At 45.9% G+C, this 15,027-nt stretch overlaps 1 protein-coding gene across 2 annotated transcripts in view; it reads left to right on the top strand.

The window, feature by feature from the left end:
• Positions 1-15,027, top strand: part of ASTN2 (astrotactin 2) — a 628,164-nt gene that overhangs the window by 123,413 nt on the left and 489,724 nt on the right. The gene's annotated exons all lie outside the window — the stretch shown is intronic.

The following is a 15,027-nucleotide window of genomic DNA, read 5'->3' as shown; positions in this document are numbered from 1 at the left end:
AGCTATTAGCCTGTGCTGTGACGCAGAGCAGTTTGAAGTGCCTCGCTTCTTTAGCCCTGGAGGTTTGGCCTCCAGCAAGGTAGAGCTTTGTTTTCAATGCTCGGTATTAGTGCTTCATTTGTTTACTGTGTGCACATCTCTCAGGGCCCATCCTCTGCCAATTTGTGCTCAGGAAACAATTTCCCCTTCTCCCTTCCTTCCCTTTCTCCTGTTATCCAGTGCCTTGGGTGAAAGTTGATTGCTCTCTTCCACCCCAGAAGGGGCTACAACTTGGCATGCTAAGCACATACTTTGCAAAATGCTTTCAGATGCTCTGAGGAATGTGGGAGTGTTGGTAATATTTTTGATTCCTATGCATGCCTCACTTTCCCTCTGAGCTTTGCATTGCAGAGCAAATGGAGAAGGAATTTCTCATGTAGCAGCCTGGCAGGAGATCATAGTCGTTAGCCAACTGAATACAGTCTACACATGTGAATGGAGTGACCATCAGCCAGGAGAGAAGGAGTCTTTCGCTCCCTTCTCTGCAGAGAGGCAGAGCAAAGGCCCTGAATGGAGAACAAAAAAGGGTGTCAGGTGGCTGTGCTCACAGACAGCTGAGCTCCCAGAGGGACAGCACACACAGGCTGGGACTAAAGACAAGGGGACAGAGACTTTCAGATTCCAGATGCTAGGTGTCTAATAAATTGTCACCATGTGAAAAGGCTGCCTGGCGTCCCTGCAGATACTCACTGAGAGCATTGTGCCTGGAAGGGGTAAAATACAAATCTCCAGCAGGAGTCTGGTGTGGCTGGATTTGCTGCAGGGAATCTCGGAGACGGAAGGGGACTGCTGGCACTAGTACGCCCCAGTTTTGACATCATGGAGGCCTTGGGCCTGCCCCGTGGAACCGTGTGGACCCTCAGGGTCTGGCACGCTGAAGGGGTCACTCCCAAGAGACTGCTTCCCGGCCGGGGCATAGAGCATACCCTGCGTATCTGTGACAGATGCGAAGGGAAATCTCCTCACACAGCTCTGATTCTTAGTATTCTGCTACAAGCGCCCCCCACCTCCTTTGGAAAGCAGTGACGGTAGTAAAAGTTGAACGGCAGCTTCTGCTGTTACTTTACAGAATGCTCATTATACTGAAATATTTGCACTTAAAAAACCTGCCTAAACATATTTACACAATCGGCTGGATCGGTCCCAAGGCAGTTGCCAGCTATTGGCTCAGTAATAAACCTTTTAAAACAACAACAACAACAAAAAGAATGCTTTCTCTTCCCTTGATTTCCTAGGAGCACAATTACGCCTTCCCATCAGCTCTCGGCTCCATAAATTGTTTTGAATGTCCAGAAATACATTTAAAAAATCCTATTCAACACACTCTTTTTCTCTCTCTCTCTTTCTCTCTCTCATGCCTTTTATTTACATGTATATAAGAGAGAGCAATATGGTAATCTGCATGCTTCCTGTGCCATCGGACCTCGCTTAGGGTACAAAACAAGGTGCTGCCATCCCTGTCTGTCCTGGGCTGCTCTGCATGTCCCCTGTGTTGTGAAGTCCCATAAATTTTCCCTCTGAGTCTTCTTTTCTGGGGATTGTTTCATTTGGCCCCTTTTGCGTGTCCCTCCAGCTGCCCAATGGCACCTCTCCCGTGGCAGCTGCTGCTTCTTCACGCAGGCTCCAAATATTTCCATCTTCTTTGCTGAATTACTTTAGAGAGAAGGGCTGTTGAACTGTCTGATGAACCTCGGCATTTGACTACAAACGTATTCCATTTAATAACGAGTATTTTCCTAAGGCATTTGCCTTTGAAGGCATTTAGTCGTCTGTCTGTCCCTTTGGTAGACTTCTAGTATCACAAATAATAATTACTAGGGCTGTCAATTAATTGCGGTTAACTCGCGTGATTAACTCAAAATATTAATCAAGATTAAAAAAATTAATTGTGTTTAATCGTGCTGTTAAGCAATAGAATACCAATTGAAATTTATTTTTTTTGATGATTTTCTACATTTTCAAATATATTGATTTTAACTACTACACAGAATTCAAAGTGTACAGAGCTCACTTTATATTGTTTTTATTACAAATATTTGCACGGTAAAAGTGAGAAACAAAAGAAATAGCATTTTTCAATTAATCTCAGACAAGTACTGTAGTGCAATCTCTTTATCCTGAAAGTGTAACTTACAAATGAAGGTTTTTTTGTTCCATAACTGCACTCAAAAACAAAACAATGTAAAACTTTAGAGTCCACTCAGTCCTACTTCAGCCAATCGCTCAGACAAACAAGTTTGTTTACGTTTACAGGAGATGCTGCTGCCTGCTTCTTATATACAATTTCACCTGAAACTGAGAACAGGCACTTTTGTAACTGGCATTGCAAGGTATTTACGTGCCAGATATGCTAAACATTCGTATGCCTCTTCGTGCTTCGGCCACCATTCCAGAGGACATGCTTCCATGCTGATGATGCTCATTAAAAAATAATGTGTTAATTAAATTTGTGACTGAACTCCTTGGGGGAGAACTGTATGTCTTTGGCTCTGTTTTATCCACATTCTGCCATATATTTCATGTTATAGGAGTCTCGGATGATGACCCAGCACATGTTCATTTTAAGAACACTTTCACAGCAGATTTGACAAAACGCAAAGAAGAGACCATGTGAGATTTCTAAAAATAGCTACAGCACTTGACCCAAGGTTTAAGAATCAGAAGTGTCTTCCAAAATCTGAGAGGGATGAGGTGTGGAGAATGCTCTCAGAAGTCTTAAAAGAGCAATACTCAGATGCAGAAATTATAGGAACCATCAAAAAAGAAAATCAACCTTCTGTTGGTGGCATCTGACTCAGATGATGAAAAGGAACATGCATCAGTCCGCTCTTCTATGGATCGTTGTTGAGCAGAATCCATTATCAGCAAGGACGCACGTCCTCTGGAATGGTGATTGAAGCATGAAGGGGCATATGAATCTTTAGTACATCTGGCACGTAAATATCTTGCGACACCGGCTAAAACAGTGCCATTCAAATGCCTGTTCTCACTTTCGAGTGACATTGTAAACAAGAAGCGGGTAGCATTATCGCCTGTAAACTGAAACCAAATTTGGTTGTCTGAGCGATTGGCTGAAGTAAGACTGAGTAGACTTGTAGGCTCTAAAGTTTTCCATTGTTTTATTTTTGAATGCAGTTATTTTTTGTACATAATTCTACATTTGTAAGTTCAACTTTCATGATAAAGGGATTGCACTACAGTACTTGTATGAGGTGAATTGAAAAATAGTATTTCTTTTGTTTTTAACAGTGCAAATATTTGTAGTCAATAATAAATATAAAGTGAGAACTATACACTTTGTGTTGTGTTGTAACTGAAATCAATATATTTGAAACTGTAGAAAACATCTAAAAATATTTAAATAAATGGTATTCCATGATTGTTTAACAACACTATTAATCACGTAATTAATTTTTTTTAAACGCTTGACAGTCCTAATAATTAACTTGTGGTTCTTCACTTTGATTCTTTCTCCTTATGCTTTGCAAAGTTCATTTCCCTTTCTTACCACTTCTTCCGGGCAGCTGTCCGAAAACCAGCAGCTCTGAGAAATGCATTGGCTAATTGAGCAGAAAGGAGGATGTTCTAACATGTCGTCCAAGGGCTGGAGGCACAATCTGAATTGTGTTTATGTTCCTTCATCTGGAGATGTGTGGTTTTTATTAGATTATTTTTGTATTATTTATATGTGGAATATACAGTGGAACAGCATTAATTTGCACTAATGATCAGGCGATCCGCCGAGAATCCACTGGGATTTTTGTAAATTAACAAGGAAGCAAATAAACACAATTTTTTTTTTAATAAAAGGCAATTGTTTTGCAACAGCAAATATACTTTGTTCCCTGATCTGACTTGTGTTTAGTTTTAATTATTTATGATACTTCATAGTTTGCTACTTAATGTTGTGTAATATATTTTGTACAAAATAATGAAGTCAGAGTAACTTGAGACCTTAGAATCATAGAATCATAGAATCATTGCTTCAGCATCTGTTAAAACTTTATCGGGAAGAAGAGAGAAGCTTCTGGGTTTTGTCAGTATGAATTATGGGATACGTGAATTAGCAGGGTTTTGCTGTAATTATTATTATTGTTTTCTCATTAGTGTTAAGGTCACTCCTATAGACCCCAGCTGAGATCTTGGGCCCATAGTGCTGAGACAGTCCCTGAAGAACTTAGTCTAATTAGGCAAGACAAGCAAAGGACAGGAGACAGGAAGGACTGTGTGTTCCTCATTTTAGAGATGGGGGATTGCGGTACAAAGATGAAGTGACTCACCCAAGGTGTCACAGGGAGTGTGTGGTAGAGCTGAGAGTCAAAGCTCTGGCTCCTGCGTTCCAGTTCAGTGCCTGTAACAAGATCATATTTCTCAAAGAAGCTGTGTGTTTTCATTCCTTGGTCAGTCAGTTTACCCTGTGTACTTCTCCCCCTCTGGTAGTACCGCTGCTGCCACATTCATTAGATCAGTGATACTAGTTTGGAGCCAATTTACCCAGGGTGGTCGCTGATTGTTCCCAGGTCTCTTTCTCAGAGAGGCTCTAGCCCAACCAGAAGTTATGGGCTTAGTGGAGGAACCACTGGGTGACATTCTGTGGCCTGTCTTGTGCAGGATTTGGGACTAGTTGATCATAATGGTGTCTTCGGGTCATGAAAGCTACCACTTCATGGCAGCGCCCTGTTGGCAATAGTTTGTGCTTCCTCCTAGCAGTGCCTGCCTGGGCTCCAACAATGGAGAGCGTCCTTCAGTGCGTGGACATGAGCAGTTTGGACTTCCAGCAGTGCCCCAGCAGCGGTATCTGAGGCGTCAGAGAGCGTGATTCCCTTCGGGAGAGACCGTGGTTGAAGGAGTTCCTTTCGGGGACTAAGGAGAAGCCCTTTCTCTGCACAATGGAGGCCACCACCACCTTCCTCCCTAGCAGGAGGGACTAACTACAGCATCGAAGGAACATTCAGGGGGCTCTTTGCCGTGAGCTGGGTGAAGGTGTGTGGAGTGTGGAACATTCAGGGGGCTCTGGGATGGTAGTTAGAGTCCAGGACAGCTGCTCGGTGGGAGGAAGATGATGAGCGTGCCCCTCTCATCAAAAGGACCATCCGTCTGGGGTAGAGGGAACAATCCTCTGCGGAAAGGCTGGTTGGGGGGATCCTTGGCAAGCTCTTGTTGCCCTGAAGAGCTTCGGTGATGAAAGCCTAAAAATCCCAAGCCCTGGAGCTTTTCATTCCCCAGCTCTCTCCCCTGTTTGTTTTCAAGTTGCTTGGGGCCATGCCAAGCCTCTTCAGCCATCCTAGTTATCGCTGAGCAGATACCTGGTTGCCTGTTTATTAGATGAAGGTTCCTGATTTGTACCAGTCCTTGTTTGTCTGGGTTGGTGGGAAAGCATGGGAGGCAGGGCAGGGGCAGGATGCCATAAATGTCTTAGCAGCAGCTCCAACAGCCTTTCAACGTGTGTATTGTCTGAACTAGGTTTCATTTGCTTGGGTCAGAGGGCAGCTAGGTGAATGTGGTTACTGTGCTGTGACCCAGTTTAATGTACCTCTCAGAACCAAGTACAGGAAATCCGCCACTGAGAGTTCATGCATGCAATCTGCTGCCTGCTTTTCAGAGTAGCAGTAGACTTTGGTAAGTCGTCCCCTGGAAACATTATTATTATTATTATTTATTATTTATTACTATTATGATTTTAGAGCCAGAGAGGCAGGCAACGTTAACGCTCCCTTTTGCAAAGAACAGCTGGGAAGCGACACTGAATTAGCCGCTTTTCTTCAGTCTGTAGGACACTGATGTTTTCCTGACTGCTGTCCAAAAGCCTTTTAAGAAGAGAACATTGTGGGTTAGAACAGCAGGGTTCCTGTGCTTGCTTTTTCAAGAGGCATTTTCATTTTAGCCCTTGTTTAAACAGTAATTAAAATATTAGACGTGTTATTTATTTGTATAGCCATAGCACTTAGAGGCATCAGCTAGGTCGGGCCCCGTTGTGTCAGGGGCTGTACAAGTGTGTAGTAAATGATGCTTTAAGATCTGTGCGGTGTAGAGGAGCTTTATTGTTGGTATCAGACTCTTTTCTATTATATTTCAATCTTTTGGTTCTTGACTCGAGGACTTCTTTTTTCTTATTTTGCTAGAAGTCTATTGATCGGTTTGAATGATCAGAGTAAGACAAATCAGTGCGTGTCCCTAGAATGCACATTTCAGGTGCTTTTTGGGGGCAGAGCTTGGACAACTCAAGCAGCTTGAAAAAGCTTTGGTCTTATCCTGGATCTCGCCCTCTACTGGGCTGTTCACGTTAGGAAATGTGATCGTTAAACCGTGATAGCTAATGCATTTAAACTCCTAGTACCGACAGGAAAAATTGCAGTTTGTGCTAGCTGGTTCTGGTGAATCCTAGAGGGGAGCAGAGGGTTAACCCCTAAACCGGCTGACATGTTAAAAGCAATGATGAGCCCTGTCTAGGCTCAGATTTTAAAACATGTTGGCTGGCAAGTTTTTAATAAAATCACCTTTTATACCTAGCCCACCAAGGGCAAGTGATTTGAAGAAACGTAGCTTAGAAATAGTTTGAACTGTTACTCTCCCAAGATGTGTAGCTCCAGTTAGTGGCATGTTCTCTCTTTGTTCAGCAACTGCATTTCTTCTGATGCCTGCGTATAGACTATCCCGGGGACACCATTCCAATGAACATCACACTGTACGTTTGAATGGTATGGACTGTCTGATTGGCAGGCTCAAATTGCCGTTTGTCCCCAGCAAAACAACATTCAATGTACTTTTTTTTTTTTAAATAAAACTATAGGGAAATGTGACTTTGTCTGAGATTTTTAATACAAATGGGTCTGGGATTTTAAAGTTTATAGTTCCCACAGCAACTGTAACTGTTCTTGTACTTATGCTAGGCTTTGTAGGGCTGTGTATGCTATTAAATTTATGCGCGCTGTTTATGGGTGGGGTAGTGTATAAGCTAGATCTCCATATGGCACACACATGGGAGCTGACTTAGTGTTACTGTGGGAGTCCTAATTCTTAAATTCCTGGGCCAGACTCTGCATGTGGCTGCGCCAGTGTAAATCCATCTGCACCAGTAAACTTCAGTGCCAAATTTAGCCCCTTCCACTTATCTTCATGTTCCCAGCAGTAGAGCACTTGAGTGTGTCGCTGCTAAGGCAGTTTTGCAACCGTTTGTCACCTCTGAGCAGGGGTAGATGAGACCAGGATAAAAAAGACAGTGCCCAGTCATCATTGGAGCTCAGACCCATCTGAGTGTCAGGAGAGCTATGGAGGAATACAGGAAATAATACTCTTCTGTCCAAAGCCTCAGTTCAGTAAACCGTCCCTATTGGGCAAAGCTTGACGCATGTGCTTAAGCCCTATTGACTTGAATGGAACTTAAGTACATGCGTAATGTTAAGCACATGCTGTGGTGCTTTGCTGACTCCAGGCTCAAAAGGGGATGTGGACATGTAGGTAGAACGTGCCCTATTAGTGGATTGATTTGCCTCTTATCGTGTTTCATTGGGGCATTTTTTTTGGAGAGGGATATGGTCTAGTGATCTAAGCTGCTGTTTATTTTAAACCAGTTTTCTCTCTTTATTGACTTACTCTCTGACCTTCTGATGCCTCGGTTTTCCTATCTGCCCAATGGGGATAACAATACTTGCCAGCCATGCAGTTCTAGTGTTTCTTTAGCTCATTGTGGATCTGTTCTATGCAAGGATTACTATAACTATTTAACATGAAAGGCTAATGCTATCCACCGAAGACCACAAAAGCTGCATGCTATTAGTGAATACACTGCCAGCCAAGGTGGGCAACGAATGTATCTTAGTGACACACAAGCAGAGCTAACTCTTGACATGTCCATGCCGAAATCCTTTAGGTATCGAGCTGATCGCTTCCCCTTACACCTAACTCTTCTCACTTCCTTCCCACCCACATCTCCAACATTTCCCATAAAATCCTGCCCCATTGGCTGGCCTCCTCCCCCACAAACAGCCATGGTGAAAAGAAAGGCTTTATTTTGGATTGTTCTCTGCCACTGACTTCCTGTGTGGCTGTGAACAAGTCATTTAACCTAAGAAGATAAGCATGGCTGTACTGGGTCAGATCAATGGTCCATCTAGCCCAGTATCTTGTCAACTGACAGTGGCTGGTACCAGCTGTTTCAGAGAGAATGAACAGAACAGGGCAACCTCTTGGCCTCAGTGTCTGCACTGACTTCAGTTTTCTCAGATTCTCTACTATGGGGATGAAGACAATAACTTACCTTGCAGGGAGTGTGAGGTTTAATTAATGTTTGTAAATTCCTGGGAGCGCCTCAGCTGGAAGGTGCTACAGAAGGGCAGAGTGTTATTAACATTAGTGGCACAACATGCTTTTCAAAGCCATTCCATACTGTTCAGAGATAATGTGGGTCAGCTGAGGTGGAGATCTGGGTGTAATTTAAGAAGGTGACTGTAGGAGAAGGAATGCTAGGATGGGCCTTTCGCCTGATCTGATGGTTCCTCTAGGGTTTGAAGGTGCTTGTGTAATGAATGTAGTAGAGGTGAAAGTCCTAGGCCTAGAGGTGTGTGGAAACCACAGGATGCAAAGAAGGTCATGATACGTGGGAGCATGTGTAAGAGAGAGAGCATTCTGCTGAGAGCAGTCTTATTTATCATCATTAGTGATCTGAAAGAAGGAGCTAACAGCACGTTAATTAAGTTTTGCAGAAGAAATAACATTGGGAGGTGCTGCACAGAGGGAAGATGGAGCCATAACACAAAGGGATCTTGGGGAGGGGGCTAATGTGGGCAGGAAATAACAGATTGATGTTTGCTCTGGAGAAACGTGAACTCCTATAGTGTATCTGGGCAAAATAGACTCTGACACGCATGGCAGTTTTCCTCTAAGCTACCACTAGGTGCAGCTCCATCAGAAGTACCTGTGTTGGGAGCTTTACTGCAGTGGCTTACCCCGCTCTGAGCAGGGTTAGATGATAGGGGGCTCGATGCCAGCAGTCCTGTCGTTGGTACCTCTGGTGGAGCTGCATTGGCGCTAATGCGCTGATGGAAACTTGAAGAAAAATGCTGGTATAAGCATGGCCTGAGGGAGGGAGAGATCTGAGAAGCAGGAGGCCTTAGGGATGAGAGCCGACAGTCAATCTCACATGGCCTTGCTGTTGTTCTTACTAATTACAGTGGCACGTAGGAGCCCTAGTCATGGCCAGGACCCCATTGTGCTAGGTACTGTACAAACACAAACAAAAACGCCCTCCCTGCCTCAAAGTGTTTACAACTGAAGACAAGAGGCAGCAGATGGATCCAGACACATGGAGGACTAGAAGGAAACAATGAGACCGCATTGGTCACCGTGATAGGAAGTGATCTCGGTACACCAACATTGCCTAGTCTTTTGCAGCCATCTCAGCAAAGGAGGGGTTTTGAAGGAGGAAAATGAGTGGTTTTTACAATGGGGTGTTGTGTCCAAACAAGCTGATATGATTCGCAGGTTGTGTATACAGAAGTACCACACCACAGACCAGGGAGCTGATAGACCTCTTCTGTGGGCTTTGTCTACATAAAGCTTTGGTTGTGCTGTACCTCAAGCTAATTGGTTGCTGGTTAACGAACACTGTTGTAGATGCTCCCAAATGTCGGCATCTGGTTGTGGTTTGCTCTAGGATTCAGCCTAGGACGAGCTATGACCAGGAACAAATGTTTTCTGGAGCAAACATTTATGGTGTGTGAACACTAGAATTTACAGCCACGCTAGCTAGCTCTGATTAATCTGGCAATCCATTAGCTCAAGTTATATCGAGTCCAGAAGCTCTAGTGCAGATGTAATGCACATGCACACAATGCAGTGCTTTGTTCTCCCGCTGTGGTGGCTGAGCCACAGATAGAAGTTGTTGAGTCTGCTATAGTCCTATCTAAGAGGGCTGGGTGCTTTTAGCTCAGGTAGGAAAGGCCCATGTGTTAAGATCTAGAGGTGTGAGGTTCGATTCCCCTTTTAGCGATGTCCAATTCTGGACTTAGGGTATGCCTTCACTAGGTTTGTAGAATGGGTGGGGAAAGAATGAGTCTATGCTACAAAGTTTGCCAGCCTCGCTATGTTGGCTTGGAGTATGGGGAAAAAAATCCCCCTCCCTACCCCCCCAGTAGACCTAGCTATGCTGGCCAAAAACCCCATGTAGTCACAACTGTGCCACTTCTGTCCGCATGCCTGGGTGGGAGGTGTAATTGTGCAAGCAGAAAATCTGTTAGTGTGCTCTGTATCTGTGCTAAGGGGCTCACACCGGCATTGGCTCCGTGGTGTAGACAAGCCCTGCCTTTCCCCTGCAGCCCTCCATCCAAGCACTGTCCACCTGGGAAAAGAATATTCACATGCTCCCGTCCCAAAGGACCACTTCTCCGATAAAAATGGCAACCAGAATTCACTGCAGGTGAGACAACTTCAGGGGCAACCCTTACTCTTCATTCTCTCCGAGTCTGGGCAGGATTGAGAACCAAAAGCCTTCAAACCCAGGAGAAGGCAAGGCCTGGGCCCTGTATGAGAGTCCTGTGTCTATGACAATATCCAAGTTACAGTCTGGACTGATGGACAGCGGTGTCCCCTCAATTCCCCATCCTGGGGTGTCTTTTGCACTGCTTCACTCTGAGAGCACCCATTGCTGGTCTGCTCACACCCAGCCTCCAGCATGTATATCACTCCCACCTAAACTGTATGAGTTGCTCTAGCTCCTGACTTACACTAGGACACCAGCAATCTCCCAGACTTTCCCCCAGATATGTGCGTTTGCACTGCCCCGCACCCTCCGAGACAATACACATTCTTCTAAAATCTGTCATTTATTACTAGAGAATGATATATGTACAAATCTTAGGAGTACTTGTGTCACCTTAGAGGCTAACACATTTATTTGAGCGTAAGCTTTCGTGAGCTATGGCTCACTTCATCGGATGCATAGAATGCATCCGATGAAGTGAGCTGTAGCTCACGAAAGCTTATGCTCAAATAAATTTGTTAGTCTCTAAGGTGACACAAGTACTCCTTTTCTTTTTGCGAATACAGACTAACACGGCTGCTACTCTGAAACATGTACAAATCTTGTTATCCCAAATGGAGTTTCCCTAACGCTTCAATCCAAACACACTGGTTTAGCTAAAACAACAAAACAGATTTATTAACTACAGCAAGATTCATTTTAAGTCACCACAAGTAATGAGGCACATAAGTTGGAATTGGTTATAAAGAAATAAAAGGTAAAACACAACTAACACCTGACTTAACAAGCTAAATGACTACAAAACGAAGGTCTCTCTCACCGCATGTTCCAGCAATGTTACTGGCTAAACCTCTTTCAGGCAGGATCTCTCCGCCAGTCCAAAGCTGCTTCCTTTGTTCTTCAGGTGTTGATGATGCCGTGAGTAGAGCGCCAGGGAGAGATGATGGGGTGTCTGCCCTCTCCTCTTAAAGCCCTTTTTCTTGCACAAGACTTGTGTCCAGCTGATGTTCAGGAGACAGAAAGTCTCTGTGGCCAGGGGCCTTAAACTGCTTCTTTGTCAAAATGTAGGGTTTTTTTGCTCACACCCTCTCTCCTGTGGAAGAATGACCACTTAATCAGGTGGTGGTCTATTTGATCTCATTGACTCCTGCCTGAAGAGTTGGCTAGCCTTTTTTCTCTGGGGAATTGTATGCGACTGTCCTCCAGAACACGTCTTGGTAATATCATATGGTAGAATTTTATATCTTTAACAATGTTGCCACACATTTTACCAGGACAATAACGATCAGCAAATCATGAGTTTTCAAATGATACCTTCCACAGTATGCTTTATACACAATTAAACATAGTCTTGTAAAAGGGGTGAACATAAGGGTGTAGACTGTCACGGTGCTGTATTTATACTTCTTAGGGTTGATCTAGACATGTTATGGGATATAGCAGTGGTTACCATGGTGTTTCTAACACTGGGTGTTAGCATTGGAGCACCTTGCTATTGGGAATCTTTCAGCTATCCCTGATAGGTGTACACCCAAATTCATTGGTACCATTGAGTGTTTGTCTGTTTCTCACCCACGGGTAACAATATTGCGATCAAGGACTTTGTAGCTCATGTAAACTACGCTTGCCAGGCAGTGATGCGGGCTTGGAGGGAGCCCTCCTCTTTCTTTAATCCTTTGAATCAAATCTGCTACCCACGGATTTCTTGTCTCCCACATCCTCCACCAACTGCTGAGTCCTGGAGCTGCATTTTGTACAGGTGACTCATTTTACTCTTTCAAACTCTGGTTCCCCTTCTGCCATACCCACTCCCCATTTGTGTTCCCTGTTTACGTGGCCCAGCGGCCATCCATGTCGCAGGAGTGGAGAAGTATTTAACTGATTCTAAATGGACACCTGTGGATGCCATTAAGATGGCTGGGCAGTCCTCCCAGAGCTCCTGCTACATCTGGCTGGCTTCACTTTTCCCCCTTTCCCAGTGCTAAGCAGTAGCTCTCGTGGTCTGAGTTTACCTCTCCTTCCCCCGACTTCCATGGTGATGCCCAATTCCCAAGCCACCTCTGTTCCAGGTAGACTTGGCTTATGCCCACAATCCCTAGAGCCTTGGAGCAGGAGGGAGAGCGCTCCCCTGCTCTCGCTGTGTGTTGGCAACTTGCAGCTGCATTGTCTTCATCCTGATCCCCTTATCCCTGGAGCCTGACTTGTGAGCACCATGACTACGCATGTCCATGCTCACCCCAGGCCTCAGCAGCAGGAGTTAGCATCGGGTGTTGCCTTCATGAGGGCTTCAACCAGTCCCTTGTGTTGGATGGGCTGAGGAAGCTTGCTCAGAGCACCCTCGCGCCTCGGCGGTCCCATTCCCCTTCGGGCCTTGGCTGCCTCTGGGGGCACGGAGCAGTGCAGGGAGAAGGACATTACGTGGGAGAATATGCACATTCACAGCTCGGAGGATTAAAGGCCTATGTTCTTATCACTGCAGAACAGAGTATTATAAATCCAGCCTCAGAATACCCAATCCCCTCGCGACTCGGCCATTGTTCGGGAATATTAAAAAGCCCTGAGACGGAAATAATCGGTTTCCAAATGACACATTGTCAAATACAACATTTCTCATATTATCCATTCCTTCCCCTTTCTCTCTCCCGCTCCCTCAGTTGGATAATTTAACATGAGAAATAGATTAAAATGAGGCTGGCTTCAATGCCTCCTAAGTTTGACTCTTTTTTTCCAGGAAGCTCTCCTGTGTGTGTGTGGTGTGTAAACTGGGGGCCATCCGCGCTGAGGTCAGGGACGGAAAAGAGAATGAGCTGCAAATGAGGAGCTTTTTTTTTTTTTTTTTCTTCCAAGAGTGCCGCTCGGTAGCGGTGCCCAGTTTGCGATGGATTGCTTCCGCCAAGCACTGGCAGAGCAGGGAAGGCCTGGGGAGGTGCACTGAGTTTTCCTGGGACCAGCAGCATGGCTGTGAGCAGCCCGCAGGGGCTATCGATCTGGGTCGAACTGGGGAGAACAGGGGGCCTGGGGCACTGGCCAAGAGAAGTCTCCTGTGCAGCGATAGGGCATGCGGTGCTAGCTCTGGGCGGCGCTGGCTCTGGGCAGCGGCCCCAGGAATGCTGAGGGTTAGTTCTCCTCGTGTGTGCTCCCCCAGCGGTCTGAGCACATGACCCACGTTTCGCTGCATGTCAATGCGTTGCTGCCTGGAGCTTGTGGCCTGGCTGCGCTCGGGGAGGGATTAAAAGGCCGCCTACTTGATGTTTTGCATAGGGGGAGGATTTGCACATTTCTGCCCTTTCTCAGCTGGCTTCAATTGGTTCAGACCCCGCTGCCCAACTTGCTGCTGCAGGGGCGCTCGAGGTCATGGGGGGCCCCCATCCCATCAGGGACTGGCTGGAGTGCTGGGGTCTGTCACAACTTTAACAGGAAACCTCTATACAGCGTTCCCCTACTTCCCTGCTCAAAGACACATCCGACCTGGCCCCCCACCTGTTCTCCCCCCCGCCCCCTCCTTGTCAGAGCAGTTTGGTGCAGAGGAGGAGTTGGAAGAGAGAGCTGCCCTTGGCCTTGAAGACAAGCCATTCAACCAGGTGGTTTGGCAGGGGATTCACTCGCACCAGCCCTGTAATCTTCAATGATATAGGATAACTCCAGGCAGGAGGAGGGAACATCAGACTAATCATGTCTGTGGCTCTGTGCAGTTTGTGATATCCCTGAAGCAGAAACATCTCGGTGGGCCCAATACAATAGACTGACAATTTTATTTGTCGTGGTTCAAGCTACTTCCCCAAACCACATCTAACTGCAGCAGCTGTGGGTGGATGCTGTGTTAATCTGGTGTGCCAGCTGCAGGCCCCTGGCAGCCAGAGTGGCTCCATTTTCACCAATGGTTCAGATCAATGTCACATTTGATCCCTTCACACTTTTCCTTCCCTCCTCTGGCTCCAGTTGGCAGGTGCTTTTCCAGTGGTAGGAATGTCCATGGCTGTCCAGGGCTTTTCCCTCCAGTGCTCAGACTTTCTTCTGGATCAGTCGCAGACCCCTAGGTAGGGAGAGGAAATGTCTGTGGAGGACTGTGCCTGCAGGGGACTGTTTGAACGGGGCACTGAGCATTAGGGCTGTCTGGAAAACCAGAATTCCCTTCTGAGACACATCCCACCCCTGAATAGCCACTAGCCCATTGGCTAGAGCATGCTCTTGGGAGAACCAGGTTCAGAGCTGAGCTGTGCCTGATTCAGTCTCCTAGAAAGTCTCCACAGTCTCCCCTATCCCAGGTGAGGGCCCTGTGCCAAGCTATTGTCTATTCTGGGATGGGTGGATGGGTCTCTGGTTTTGGCCAATGATTGCATCCTGAACCAGAGAAACCTTCCTGGTGAACAGATACAGGGACATGTCTGAGAAAAGCTTCCTTTTTGAGGAGTTGGCATTTTCTGAGGATGATTTCACTGAAAAGTTCCTGACCCGCTCTAATGAGCGTATAAGGGGGCATGTCCCCTTTCCCTTTCTGAGCAGTAGGGCGT

This window comes from Dermochelys coriacea, chromosome 16 (genome assembly GCF_009764565.3).
Source record: "Dermochelys coriacea isolate rDerCor1 chromosome 16, rDerCor1.pri.v4, whole genome shotgun sequence".
NCBI classification, from domain to species: domain Eukaryota; kingdom Metazoa; phylum Chordata; order Testudines; family Dermochelyidae; genus Dermochelys; species Dermochelys coriacea.
This window is presented reverse-complemented; position numbering and strand designations above follow the sequence as displayed.